Below are 15,152 nucleotides of genomic sequence, written 5' to 3'. Positions count from 1 at the left end.
GCAGAAAAACTAAGGAACACAGAGGAATTAAGTGAGAGTTATACTCTCATGTGACATACACAAATTCTACAACAGTCACAAGGCCTGTGACCCGGATAATGTGATGGGATGATGCTATGCTTCCCCAGGTCTGCAAGGACACTTGAAGTCAGGAAGGACTTCTGCCACTTGCTTCTGCTGCAAGAGATTATTAGAAGCCACTAGAAGGATTTGTCTGTAATCATCAGAGAAGAGCCATTGTCTCTCTGCTCCTCTGATCCCTTGAAAGCAAGAAAGGTTGCTAGAATGTGCTAGAGAAAAAAGGTCATGTGGAGTCTCATAAACAGAGACAGCAGTGCTGGTACGCAGCGAGGACAGAGGTCTGTGGGCAGCAGGGCAGCTGAAGCAGGGGCAGGCTAAGAGGTGGTGGGGCTGGGCCAGCATCGTGCTCTCTGTTATTAATGATGTGGTGGTGGGTTAGTTGCCTAGTCCTGTCTGACTCTTTGCAACCCCATGGACTGTAACCCACCAGGTTTCTTATTCCATGGGATTGTCCAGGCAAGAATACTGAAGTGGGTTGCCATTTCCTTCTCCAGGGGATTTTCCCAAGTCAGGAATTGAAGTTGGGTCTCCTGCATTGCAGGAGGATTTTTTTTACCGACTGAGCTAAGATGTGAAGATTAATGATGACTGGTGTATATTTTGCTCCTGTCAGGCTCTAGGCCCAGCACCACATGTTTTCTTTCCATAGCTTATTTAATCCTCGGACCATCCTATGGAGTAGTTACTATTTATATCTAAACCCTATAGATGAGAACACGGGAATTCAGGGAAGTAGAGTCTTGTTCAAGGCCATACTGCTGCTATGTGGTGGAGCTTGGACCCTAACACAGGTCTCTTGAGGTCCAGAGCCCCTGAGACACCATTTCTATACTGCTTCTGCTGTTACATTGCTTCTACTATCAGGCTTCCCTGATAGCTCAGTTGGTAAAGAACCCGCCTGCCATGCAAGAGACCCCAGTTCGGTTTCTGGATCTGAAAGATCCCCTGGAGAAAGGATAGGCTACCCAATCCAGTATTCTTGGGCTTCCCTTGTGGCTCAGCTGATGAAGAATCTGCCTGCAATGTGGGAGACCTGGATTCGATCCCTGGGTTAGGAAGATCCCCTGGAGAAGGGAAAGGCTACCCACTCCAGTATTTTGGTCTGGAGAATTCCATGGACTCTATAGTTCACGGGGTCACAAAGAGTTGGACATGACTGAGTGACTTTCACAGAACATATTAGTGATTCTCCTATTGAAGCTGAAAAGAGCCAGCCCTCTGGGACCCAATATGTGGTCACTGGGCCAGTAGCTTCACCTGGGCTCTTGATGCTGTGTTAAGTTGCTTTAGTCGTGTCTGACTCTTTGTGACCCCATGGACTGTAGCCTGCCAGGCTCCTCTGTCCATGGGATTCTCCAGGCAAGAATACTGGAGTGGGTTGCCATTTCCTTCTCCAGGGGATCTTCCTGACCCAGGAATCAAACCCATGTCTCTCACATCTCCTGCATTGGCAAGCAGCTTCTTTACCACTAGCTCCAGATGAATAGACTCCCAGACCCCATCCCAGACCTGCTGAATTAGGATCTGCATTGTGACAAGTGCCCCTGGCGTTCTGTGCACACCTCCAGTTTGAGGAGCTTTTCTCCAATCGCTAGTGTTCCAGGATGTTAATAGGAATGAAAGGGTTTCATGGTCAAATGAGTTTAGGAAAAAGTGAGTTAAACAAAGCCAAATTGGCCTCTTTGTTCCTGGATCTCTCAGTGCCTTTAACAGGCTGATGTATATATTACGATGTGCTAATTGGGGGTGGGGTTTACAGTACTCCTCAAACTTATTTGACCCTTGAGACTTTTTGTTTTTTAAGAGAAACAGCTTGCCAAACTAGTGTACCACTTTGGGGAATGACTGATTTAGACCAACTGCCTTGGGCACAGCTGTGTAAATGAGGTACAGAGAAGTTGTGGGTTTGCCCGAGGTGGCAGTCAGCTGGTGGCTGAGCCAGGGTTGTATGTGAGGCTTGCAGGCTCTGTGGACCTCACTCTTCCCAAGGTCTGGGCCAGGAGGCCCAGAAATTTCACTCTGATCCTGACCCATCTGCCTCCTCATCTCTTTTCCTCGGTTGTGAGGCAGTAATCTTGCCCTGTGATCAAGCTGGGTAGGAGAATGGAGTCAAATAGTTAACCTGTGTCTGAGCTCCTCTCACGAGGCAAACCCTCAGCCTGAGATCCCAGAGCGCACAAATGGAACGCAAAGGAGGGAACCCAGGTGTGTCTGATTCCCCGGCTCGGGGCTCCCGCCCTCGTGGAGGTAGAGAGCCTTCTAAGCCAGGTCCTCACCAAGCAGAGCTGGACCTGGAGACTCTGCGAAGAGTGAGTCCTGAAGGTGGAGCCCAGCCTCCCGCGGACAAGTGGTGGAAAGATCAGCCCCAGGGCCCCCCAAAACGTGAGTCACAACCCAACACTTGGGAGGAAAAAGGGACTGTGTGTATGTATGGGGCCAGGCAGGAAAGCTTCTCTGGCCATCTAGAAGGGGACAGGGATGGAGGAGGCATCCACCACCTGGCTGAGGGACTCTGGATCTCAGAGAGTCTTCTCCTCCAGCTTCTGCCAAAGGTCGAGTGGCTGGCAAAGGTTTACAAGCTGTGCATCTGTGGGCAGCTCAGGGAGAGGCCTGGTGAGAATGATAAGGTCATGCAGGCAATCCTCTAATCAGCCAAAATAAAAAGCTTATCTCTCCTGAGTGCTTCTGCCTGGACCGTCTCCTGGTCCCCCTTTATTGAGACACCCAAGACTTCTCTGTGTAATCCTTTGAATTCAGACCTAAGTGTTACAGAGTGAATGGAAGCCATGGTGCTCAACCAGTCACTGATGGAGCTTTGCTGGGGCAAGTAGGAGAGGAGACAGAGAAAGCATCCATCCCGCTGCCAGGCTCTGTGTGCAGGTCCTCTGCACCTTCTGTTTCCTTCTCCCAACAGGTGGGTGAGGACGACTCCCCCTCTTATAGGTCAGGAAATAAAGGCACAAAGAGATTAGGCAGCCAGCCTGAAGTTACCAAGTGAGAGGACCAAGGTGTGAAGCCACAGCTTTGGGGCTCTGACACCCTCTTAGGAGAATGTTTAGTCCGGGGGAGACCAGACCTGGGAGAGGGGGATGGCAATATCCCTCCCAGGAGGGGCAGGCCAGGTCTGGCTCTCCACACCTGGGCCCCTCAGACCCCAGCTCAGCAGCAGGCAGATACTCAGATCATATGCTGCCCTGATTAAATCTGAATCCCCGGATGAAACCCATGTACCCACTCATGAAAGCCTCACAGGTGATTCCAACACAGTCAGGCGTCAGAACCAACTTCCTGGCTCTATAGGTGAGGTCGCTAAGGCCAGGGAGGGGAGGCAGCTTTCCAAGAACATACAACCCACCTCCCCATAAGGACCCCAGCCTAGGTCTTCTAATTCTTCATCAGCCAGACTGGCTTTCAGGACCACCTCTCCCCTTGACTAACTGTGTAACCTTGAGTCAGTTAACCTCATGATGAAAGCTGTAAATGTATTTAACCTCTTTCAATGGCATATATGTTCCAGAAACCCAACCCCCATCCCAAGTTCAGCCCATTTTCTACTATATAATGATGAACAGAGAAAATTCTGAATAAGAGTGGGATTGAGAATCTAACCATCCCTACTCATTAAGGTCAGGGCAGGACTTGGGGTGCCCTGGGAGTGTTACCTGCCTGGAGGAGTCTTGGGTATGACCAGGTGACTGGTATGACCCAAATGTCATACCAGTCACCTATGAGTGGTGACTGGGGAGTGGGAGGCAGGATACAGGGCTGAGATCCACCGCTGAACTGGAAAGGCAGCCCGGAGTGGACACGAGGAAATGGAGGTGGTACCACCAGGTGGACAGTGTATCTTGGTCCATTAGAGTCCTGGCAGGTGCTCTACAGAGAGGGACCATCTCTATAGACAGAGATGCAGAAAGACAAGTTAAACACGTGCTTCCCCTCCTGCTCATGGCTTTCCTATATAAATAATTGATTAAAACCCTAGGTACATATCCTAAGCTGTTTAACAGTGGTTTTTTTCCAGCATAGTGGGATTATGGGGGAACTTTCACTTTCTTGATCCTCCGTATCTTAGAGACTTAGCTTTTTCATAACAACCACCATACTACTTTTGTCATAAAAGAATGAATTTCAAAATGCTGGTATAAATATTTGCAGAACACCAGTTACCTATGCTTTCAAATGGACTTTCAGGGGAAATCAGTCATTTGGAGAAAGATCTTCAAATGATTGCAACCCAGGCACAATTCAGCGCCCTCCCCCTTTTCTTGGCTATTTTCAACGACAGCTGCCTTAGTCCTGGGGCTGCCCTTCACTCTGCCAACTGGGGCATCTCAGCCCCAGTCAGCCCTTCTCTCCCTACTGTTGCTTGGCCATCCTAAAGCACCCTCTGCCTGCACCCCTTCCATCCCCACACAGTCACATCCTTCCTCAACAGCTGGAAGGCCTCCAATCTGCAGGATCAATTAAGCCCTAAACAAATGATAACTCTCAGTGCAAAAGGGGACAGAGGGAAGCAGCTCTAAGAGTATCATTCTGCTAGAGAAACTTCACTGTTTTATGCCAGAAAGTGACCCAAAGACTGGCTCCTGCAGGTATAATGTGAAGAGACAGCTATTGGGAAGCAGTTCAAAATGAGAAACTTTCTGAAAAGCAGAGCAAAAGTGGTCTAGGTGCGCAGGGTTCCAGCCTTGGGGGCAGCCCCCCAACTCTTTGGTGTTATTCACCCCCATCCTCCTGATTTGCCCAGCCAGACACACCCAAGCCTGGGAGTGCTGGGCAGAACTGTATCGTGTGATGTTTAGCTTTGGCGCAGTCGTGAGGGCACAGGTCAGCTGTCTGTTTAGTGCCTATGCACCCTGGGTGCCTGAGTTGTGGGTGAGCGCAAGTCCAGTGCTTAAACTACAAACTTTTCATACGACGTGGTCCCTAAATGTAAGTCAGCCACCCTGACTCATGCTCCGCAAGTCACAGCACTGTTCCTCTGCTTCTGGGAACACCGGCTGGTGGGACCAGGTTAAGACAGTTGGCAGTCTCCAACATGGCACCTTCTGAAAGAGGAGTCAGGAGACTGGCACAACCCCTCTTTGTGCACTGATTCGAGTGTAACCCCATAGATGACGTGGCTCCCTCAGATAGCATCCCCAGCTCCTGCTTCACCTGCTGCCAACATTCCTCTGTTCTCTTCTCATCCTTGTCCCTAGATCTTTGCCGAGGATGGAAATCCAACTGCTCCCCATCACCGGGGATACCTGGGGTGTCTGGGTTAGATCAGAGGTCACCAGAATTGGTGGGGGTCGGGGTGGGGTGCGGTAAGGGGCTTCAAATTCTGTAATAGGCCAAAGCACTCCAGGGCCTGGTGTTTTATGGAAAAGGCGTCACCTTTCTCATGGAACTCGGCTGGAAGGCTCATGTTCACGGGTGCCAACCCCGTTCATAGCTACAGGAATCTGAACTATGAAGACACTGGATGGGGGACAAGGCCCTGGGCTCGGAGACAGACCAAGTGCTTCTCTGGAAGGAATCTTGGCCTCTTGCAGACCTGGGAAGTGCCAAGGCTTAGCTCCTGAGTGAGGAGCACTGGTGCTGACAGCTGGGAGTCCGGGCTATGGGGCCGCTGGTTGTGCAGGAGCCAGGGAGGCTGGGGCAGGAGGAGCCCTTCCAAAGGTGGGGGTGGAGGGGAGCTCTGGATTCTGCAGACACCCCCAGACTGGCCCCTCTGAAGGCTCCCGTGGTGTCAGAGCCGTTTCACAAGCACCTGCCACAGTTATCGGCTTGGCTGAGTGCTTCTGGAGTGTGGAGAGAGGGTGGGTAAGAGAAGCAGCTGTGGACTTCCTTCCAGGAAGCTCTGTGGCCCAGAGGAGCTGGAGAGTCACAGGACACGGTGCGTTCACCCCCCGAGTTCGCCCCATGCTGCTGGCTCAGAGCAAACACTGGGGGGTCCAGACGGCTGAGGCTCCAATCCCCCTCCTGCTAGGTACCAGCTGAGTGCTGCAGACAAGGCCCTTGACTTCTGAGTCTCAGTCTTCTCAGCTGTAAAGTGGGGATAATGAAGCCTCCTCGCAAGGTTGTTGCAAGGCTACATGAGAAAAGGGACAGAGGTGAAGGTGTATGGTAGAGTGCGAGCCTGCTGAGATCGGCGGGGCCACATGGGGGGTGCAGGGCAGATGGGGACTCCAGACAATGACAGGAATCTCTGTATCCTTGATGATGTCTTCTTTCTGTGGGTATCTAGGAACAACTTCGAGGAAAGGAGGAAAGCTCCCTGGGAGGAGAGGAAGGGCTCTAGACCATATGGTAGGCAGGGAGGCCAGCATGAGCAGGGGCCCTTCCTCCTGGGTGGCCATGGGGTCTGCCTACATATTTTTGACATCCTGTGTGTCAGGGAAAGATTCCTATTGACTAAAATAAGCCGTCTCTCTATAAAATGGAGTCCCTGGTGGCTCAGAAGGTAAAGAATCCTCCCTCAATTCAGGAGACCTAGGTTTGATCCCTGGGTCAGGAAGATCCCCTGCAAAAGGGAACAGCTACCCACTCCAGTATTCTTGCCTGGAGATTTCCAAGGACTGAGGAGCCTGGTGCACTACCGTACATGGAGTCTCAAAGAGTTAGGCACGACTGAGAGAGTAACACGCTTTCTATAAAAGGGAGTGATTGGATGGGCTGAACTTCAAATTCTGTCCAAGTATATCCTATTACCCTGAGCACCTAGCTATCTATATAAGCACATGTGCACACACATGTGCACACACACACTCACAGGGATGCACAATCACCCTGATATACAAGTTCAAGTCAAAAGCTGATATTTGTGGAAGGCTATGGATTGTGTTCCAGGCTCAGGCACAACCTTGCTTCTACTGTTAGGGTTAGAAAAAGACTAAGACAAGGACCCCTCTCTGCTCTGGCTGCTCTGTATTATCTCAGCAGTAAGTGGACAGTTGGACCAAGAAGAGTATAACCAAAGGGAGGCTGGGGACCCACCCGGAACCAGGCCAGCAGGCAGGGGTTTCCGGCCTTGTCTTTTCTGCATCCCAGATATACCCCAGAGAGGACAAGATGCTGGGCCCAGCCCAGGAAGGCCCTGGAAGTGTAACTGGTGCCAGGGTTACACTTTCATGCTTGGGGTAAAACCAGGGGGATTCAGGGGGCAGTACTTCATCATCTTCCCATGACTCTCCTCCCGCAGGACCAAGCAGGGAGGCTTCTAAGGGTAGTAGCGTTAAATTATTAAGTGATTTATCTGTTCACCTCCCAATAATTTCTGAGGCAGACCTATATTCTGCTTTGAGAGAGCTCAGAGCTTCTATCTCTCAGTGTTCCCCGTACTGCTGACGTCCCAAAAGGATGAAGGAGAACTTCTCCTGGAATCTGAGTGTAATGTTGGGAGGCCTCCAAGCAGTAGAGTCCTGTGGAGGGCTAGGTCTGCAGAGTCTGGGTTTTGAGTGTCCCCCCAAGTCTTGGAGCAGAGGAGACTCTCCTTTGCCCCTGTACCCCCCACACCTTGTCTCAGCCTTCTCAGCTGAGGCCAGCTTGGACGAGAATATCCCAGCCTCTTTAAATATCACATACACGCCCAGCAACCAGACCACAAGCCAGACCCACAGAGATGCTTGTGCAGGTGTTAGTTAACAGACCCACTGAAAGAACACAGAAGGAAGTGGTTATAATTGTGGCTTGGGGAATCAAGGGAAACTTTGTGAAGGAGAGAAGAGGTGACTAGGCCTAAGAGACAGCTAGGATATCAGCAAGAGGTTGAGGGAATGCTGTCAGCACAGGCTCAGAGGCAAGAACAAATGAAAGCAGAATGCATTTCGATAGAAGCCTCAAATGGCTCCTTGACTAGACCAAATAACTCCCTGTACATTGTTGAAGGCACATGGGTTTTGGAATCCAGAAGCTCTGGCCACATACTAAATACGTGACTTTAGATAACTCGCTTACCCGCTCTGAGCTTCAGTTTTCTCATCTGTAAAACAGAGATGTAACTGCCTACAAGACCATCTCACAGGGTTGTCTGAGCTTCAAATACATCATCACAAAAAGCGACTCGCTAGTGCCTGCTCAGTACCTGGTAGGTATTTTGTCTCCTCCCATAACTTCCCCGTCCTTCTTTGGCCTCCATTTTCCTTCCCTAAAATGATGCGAAGCTGCTCTGCCCCCACCCCACTGCCATTCTTCTCAGAAGCTTGGTGGGTTCCCTGAGAGATCCCCATTCCTCCGAAACAAGTGGGGTGGGGTGGGGAAAACAGGACATGAGCATCAAAACTACACATGATTGCCCCCGTGAGAGGAGTCTTTAAACCACACTGGGCGGAAAGGCTTCAGCGGAGAACTAAGGACAGAGCTGGGAACCGGCAGGCGAAGGGAGAGAAGACAGCCAAGTTGTTTTTCATTTGCAGAACTTCCAGCTCCGGCCAAATAACATTTTTAAATACTATTGACATGACAAAACTAAACTTCTTGGCTTGGGCTTGAATTTTTTTCTCTTCTTTTTTTAAATCCCAAATTGAAGAATGTATCTCCTTTAGAAGTGCGTCTGTCAGCCTTTCTGCCCACAAGGGTTCAGCTCAGAGCTAGTCCAATTCGCCAAGGTCAGAGAGTGATTACCTTGGCTCCAGCGATGCACACCTGGTGGGGAGGAGAGTGAATGCGGCCAAAGGCCAGGCAAGCAGGTTCTCCTGGTGGGAAGCGAGGCTGCTGGAACCCTCTCCTGTCACTCTTCCACTCCTGTTCTCCCTCGCTCCTGTGTGCGCACGCATGTCTGTGTGCCGTATCTGCTGGGGGCCACCCTCCAGATGGGGAATCATTTCCATGTCCGTCTGCAGCTAGGACTGCAGAATCAAGTGAAATGGAGAGAGTAGGCAATCATTCCAGCTCTTGGGGTTTTAAACTACTTCCACCTAAAGTAACCAGACAATTGATGTTGGAGTGGGTGGTTCATTCTGCCTGACTTATCCACATAATTGCCTCCATTCCCCATTCACTTTGTGTGGATAATACATGGCATCAACCAGGCCAAGGAGGAGCACAGGTATTAAATGAGGCACGTAAATAAATATAGTTGCCCAGCCCAGTCTCTCCACAGGTAGCATGTTTCTTCATTTCATCAAAGCAAATATTTCTCATGCAACAAGCATTTCTTGTGCCAAACCCCATGCTAGGTGTTGGGGATACAATCATGACTAAGAAAATACGGTCTTTGCCCAGAGAAAGCATGTATCTTGGTAAGCAAAAAAGTTAAAAAATAAGGGACAAATATGATTGGAGATTATAGAAAAGATCAGAATGAGTCAAAAATTTTGTGCTTGCTGTAAACAATGTTTGGCAACTGTTCACAAAAATAACACCTGTATGTGAAGTCAGATATGCCTGTGATAAGGCCTGGTTACCGGCCGAATCAGCATCAGCAGGCCTTCCCAGGTCAAAGGCGGCCCTTAAAACTGTATTAAAGGGTTTGCCGGCAAAACCAGTGACTCTGGCATAAGAAGCTCTGAGCCTATGGCCTCTAACAGCTTAATGAGTTTGAACTCATTGCTTTAGTCTCCTTTTTCTATTCTACAAAATGGGCATCACAGCTTGCCCCCCAAACCCCAGGTTCTTGTGAGGACTAAGTGAATGTGCTCAGAAAACTCTAGATAGAGGAGGGGGTGTTGAGAAGTTTCCTCCACAAAGAAGTTGAGTAAATCTACGAGGAAGAGAGAGAGGAAGGGAGAGGAAAAAAGAAGTAGGGAGGGAAGAGAAGCGCAGGGGTCAGGGGTGCACTGCCAGTGAACTACTTAAACCCATCCCCCCGCCAGCAACGATGGAACACGATCATCCTCATCTGAGTCTTGGAAAGGTCAAGGAAGCCATACTGCTCACCTTGGTAAGCTGGGATTTGATTGATCTGTCCATATCCAAAGCTTGGCTTTTTTTTTTTAATTGAAGTTTAGTTAATTTTCCTGTGTTGTGTCAGTTTCAAGTGTTCAGCAAAGTGATTGAGTTATACGTATATTCTTCTTTTTCAGATTCTTCACCCATTATAGGTTATTATAAGATTTTGGCTATAGTTCCCTGTGCTATCCATTAGGTCCTTGTTGTTTATTTCGTATATAGTAGTATATACGCTAATCCCAAACTTCTAATTTATCTCCCCCACCTCCCTGCTATCCCCTTTAGTAACCATGTTTGTTTTCTATGTCTGTGAGTCTATTTCTGTTTTGTCAGTAAGTTCATCTGTATCATTTTTTTTAGATTCCACATATAAGTGATGTCATATGGTATTTGTCTTTCCCTGACTTACTTAGTGTGATAATCTCCAGATCCATCCGTGTTGCTATAAATGGCATTATTTCATTCTTTTTTTTTTTTTTTTTTTACAGCTGAGTAATATTCCACTGTATATATGTACCACATCTTCTTTATCTATTCACCTGTCATTTAAGTTGCTTCCATGTGTTGGTTATTGTAAATATTGCTGCTGTGAACATTAGGGTCAAAGTTCAACTCTGTCATAAAGCCTAGCTAGAGCAGGGGAGGGAAGACACCAATTCCTTTTTTATTTGGACTTGACACTTTTTAGTCCCAAATGAGGCCTTCCTGAGAAAAGCCACAGGGGATTCTTTTTAAAGGAAGAATGTGACCAAACCATACAACTTCAGGAAATCGAGATACTGGAGCTACTAAGCTACCCTTTTTATGGATTAAAAAAATTTTTTTAAAAAGGCCCTAGGAAGTTTAGGTGACTTGGCCAAAACCATGAGACTGATTACTGAGGGCATTAGAGAAAAGAAAAAAGGAAGACTAGACAGATTTTTTTTTCCCCAAACTGAGTGTTACTCATTAGTGGGTCACTAAATTCATGAGCGGATCATAATCAGAGACTTTAAAAAATGAACTAGCAGAGGATAGAAAATAGAGTGTGTTGTACTTGGCAAAGGGGAGCTCTGTTTGTGATGCTTTTCAGTTCTGTGCATTTGCTTGCATATAGGCAGAACCTGAATGTAAAATGACTGTGGGTCCTAGTTAGAACCCTCTGCACAACTCCAAACTGGAGGAAAAGCATGAGGAGGAAGAGACCCGTGGGACCGACAGGAAGTTTGAACAAAATCCAAGAGTTGCTCCTCCCTATTCAAGCAAAACAGCTCTAAAATAACCACAGGCCTATTTTTAGCACATGCCAAATTTACCTTTCCTTTGCTCTCTGGCCTGGACCAGGAGAGCCTGACCACAGCAATCTCTGCTCCTGGGGAGCCCAAGGGGCTCAGGAAAGCTGTCCCACAGGCAGAAGTTTAGGGCCAGGCTCTTATATAAATCCCAAGACTCTTTCCCATTCCTTACTTCCTCTGCCTGCCTGGGGATTACAGCAGGTCCTCGGAAACAAGGAAAAGCATCCTTCACAACAGGATGTTGCGAGGGAGACCACACACTGCTACTCTCTGAGTCAGGCCACCAGGGAACCAGGCTCTGTACCCCTTAGTCACTGCCGGACACCTTAACCCTTCAGGGAACAAGAGACATACAGCTCACAGCTGAGGCCCTGGAGGGAGATGTAGGGGATCTTTCCAACCTGTGATCTTACAGATGGAGCTTCCACAGCACCAGGGCCCAAGTTCTTATACCTGAAGCCCATCTAGCTCCTAAAGCTTGGGGTGGAGGAGAATAAATAGCATTTGAAAGATTCCTCACATGCTCAGGCATGTGTATGTACGTGAGTCTGTGTAGTGGAGGAAAGTGTTTGGCAGAAGAAGCTAGAATTATCAATAGACCTAAGAGGAAGCACCAGGAACCTCATCCCTGGATGATGGGAGGGGTTGGCAAGGGCTCTGCTATAGACAGCAGAAGTGCCAACCTCTTCCTTTGAATGTGTGTGTGAGGGGGTTATGACAAGTGGGAGTAGAGTGAGGATGAAACTATTCACAGCACCAAGGACAACTGTCAACCTCGAGCATCGATTACAACCAGAGCCAACCAAGTGATAATAGAAAAAGTAAACATTTGGCTGAGTTGTAGAAAAGGAACACAGAGTCAGTTTCAGAAGCTGTTCACCACTTGGGTTTCATTTCCTTGTAGATTGATAACAATGATGCTTACCGTTCAATCCTGTGTAGGTGTATTTTGTGGTAGGTGTATTTGATGACATAAGCTCTGTTCATTGGTAATAAACACTCACCGACTGTTGTTCCTGAGACAGCTGCTGTGCTCATCACGTACAACATCCCTGATGCGAGCGACCCAGAGAACCAGTTCCAATCACTGTCCAGCCTCTGGAAAACAACTCCTTGGGAGAGCAGCCTCTGGGTGGGGAACCTGGCTCCTGAGAGGTGAAGCCCAGTGCCAGAGTGTCCTGCCTCACCACCCTGAATCCACAACACTGGGCTGTTCATAACGTCCCTCCCTAAAGCCCAGTTTCAGTGGGAAGGACTCCTAGGAAAGAGATTCCTGTGAGAGAGACTCAGGGAGGCCCTGAAAGGGTCGCCGAGGCTGCCTTTCAGCTACAGACAGACAGGATGTGTCTTAAAGGCCAGTCTCCAATGAGCAAGACACATCTATTTGTAATCCCAGATCCTCTCCTTAGAAACTTGACCAACTCACTTCATCTTTCTGAACTTCATTTTCCTCATCTCAAAGAAGGAGGTAGTAATAACTGTCCACTGGACTATGAAGATGAAGTGAGAACAGTGAGTGAAAAGTTCCTCCCAGGGCTGGCAGAGAGAATCCAGCACTGGCCTTCTCCCTTTTGTAAGGTGGGCATTGATTTTGGGGCTGACCCTCAGGGCAGGGAGACCCAACTGCTTGCTGCCCTGATTTCTCAAGATTTAGGGTGGTCTCCTGGTGGTCAGGGCTCCCTACTCAGTGAGGTCTGAGACTTCCTCTCCCTCCAGTACGGCCTGGGGGGAGCCCACAGGCCCCAGCAGGCAGATCCTGGCTGTCGTGGCTCCAGAGCAGTTGTGGCTTGGAAGGAATCTCTGGCATGTGTCACGTCGGCCCCCACAAGCCATGATCCATGGTGTGTGGGAGAAGTGCTTTGTTCCGGGGCCAAGGGGTCAGTTTGTAGGAGGGTCACCCATGGGTCTCCATACTAGGCAGCTCCCCTCGCTCCTCACGCCCCATCCCCACACCAGCTGCTCTGGATCACCCGTCTAGCCAGGGAGACCAGGCAGCTTGTGCTGTGGCTCAGAGAGGGCTGCGTGCGAGCTGTGGCTGTGGGGCAAGGCCGAAGCATGGGAAGCAGGGTCTGCCTGCCTGGGAGACCCACAGGGACAGGAGCTGGTATGGAAAGGGTGGCAGAAAACCTCAAGCACCAATCTCAAATTTGCTCAGCTCATCACTCGACTGCATAAGAACCCCATGCAAGTCAGGTCCTTTCCTGGGGCCCCAGTTTCCTTGTTGGCAAATTGAGGGGGTTGAACAAGACAATCTCTAAGGTCCTGTCTAGCTTTACTATTTGGGACCATAAATTCCTATTTTCTTACAAGGCCCACAGTTCTCCCATCAACAGGTTAGCATGTTTTTCTTTTTCTTTTTAGTATTTATTCATTTGGCTCAGCTGGTTAAAGAACCTGCCTGCCTGCCAATGCAGGAGATATAGGAGACTCAGGTTCAATCCCTGGGTCTGCAAGATTCCCTGGAGAGGGAAATGGCAACCCACTTCAGTATTCTTGTCAGGGCAATCCCATGGACAGATGAGCGCACACACACACACACACACACACACACACACACTTTATTTACTTGGCTGTGCCGGGTCTTACCCTGACCAGGGATTGAACCTGGGTCCTCTGCATTAGTAGTGTGCAGTCTTAGCCACTGGACCACCAGGGAGGTCTCTGGTCAGCATGTTGAAGCAGATGGGATTGGTGGGTGGGGTGGGGGCGGTGGGCATGATAGAAAGAGCTATGGGTGAGAGGTAAATGCAGATGGTTTGGTTCTCCCAGGCAGAAGACTGGTCTGTACAATGTAATTGTCTTTATTTTTCTGTAAGTGGATGTATTTTCCATCTCAAGCCTCCGTTCTGGTTGATGTCGAACAACTAGTATAGTTACTTCCAGGTAACTCAGTCAAGCGAGTCATATTCTCCATCATTTAGATGCTTAGTTCTATTAAATTCAGGATTTTAGTCCTCATTCCCTCCCTGGAGCTGATGCTAAGGGAGGATCCACTGCATCTGGAGACATAGAGGCTCTCTGCTCAGTCTGCCCTGGGTCCTCCTCTGAGATGGAATGTGCTCCTCTCTGGTCGTCAAACATGCCCCCAGCATCCCTGTGACCTGGTGCACACACCTTGCCCACCCCGCCAGGCTCTCTGTGCTGCCACACAGTCTCTGCAGCACGCCCTGTTCCTGCTAAAGGCCCCCTGCAGACCGGCTGCTTCCTCATGGTCACTCTCCGGGCTCGTTTCCCCTCCCCCTGCAAGAGCCTGCAGAACCTGTGCGGGTGGGGAAGGGGGGGTGGAGGGGGTGGGGTGGCGGGGGCCGGGGAGTGTCCAGACAGGCCCCACTGCCACTTCTTCATAGCTCTGTAGCTCACCATGGTGGCCGAGAGGACTCCCTGAGGCTCCACATCCTCCCTAGAGAAGTGAGGCACAGGTGCTAACCTGCCTGGACGCCATCCTTACAGGAGGAGTCTGTCGTTTCCTCACCACAGGACCCAGGAGAGGACTGGACCTTGGAGGCACATCTGACTCTCCAAACCATCTTCCTCTTCTCCAGGTTAGAGGGTATTGGTCTTGAGGTGCAATGGGATAGGGAGAGGGTAGAGAGGAGTATTTCAAAAACAAAAGATTTTATGTATCTCCTGTCACATCTGCTTTTCGTGTTTTCCTCTCTCATACCCGGATCAAGGCCTTGGGCCTCCAAAGCCAAGCACTGTATGTCTTGGCTGTCTGGTTCCTCTCACTTTCGAGTGGGAAGGAATCTCAGAGTTCAGGTAGTGAAGCCCCTGGAAGGGCAGGGCAAGGGGTCAGAGCTGGTCCTAGGCTCTGAGATGCCTTTGATGATCTACGGAATTATTGGTGTCCTTTAAAAAAAAAAATTCAAATAATCCAAAGCCTTTAAGTTAGTACAAAGAACAAACCTTTCACCTAGACTT

Source organism: Bos indicus x Bos taurus, chromosome 11, assembly GCF_003369695.1.
Source record: "Bos indicus x Bos taurus breed Angus x Brahman F1 hybrid chromosome 11, Bos_hybrid_MaternalHap_v2.0, whole genome shotgun sequence".
NCBI lineage: Eukaryota > Metazoa > Chordata > Mammalia > Artiodactyla > Bovidae > Bos > Bos indicus x Bos taurus.
This window is presented reverse-complemented; position numbering follows the sequence as displayed.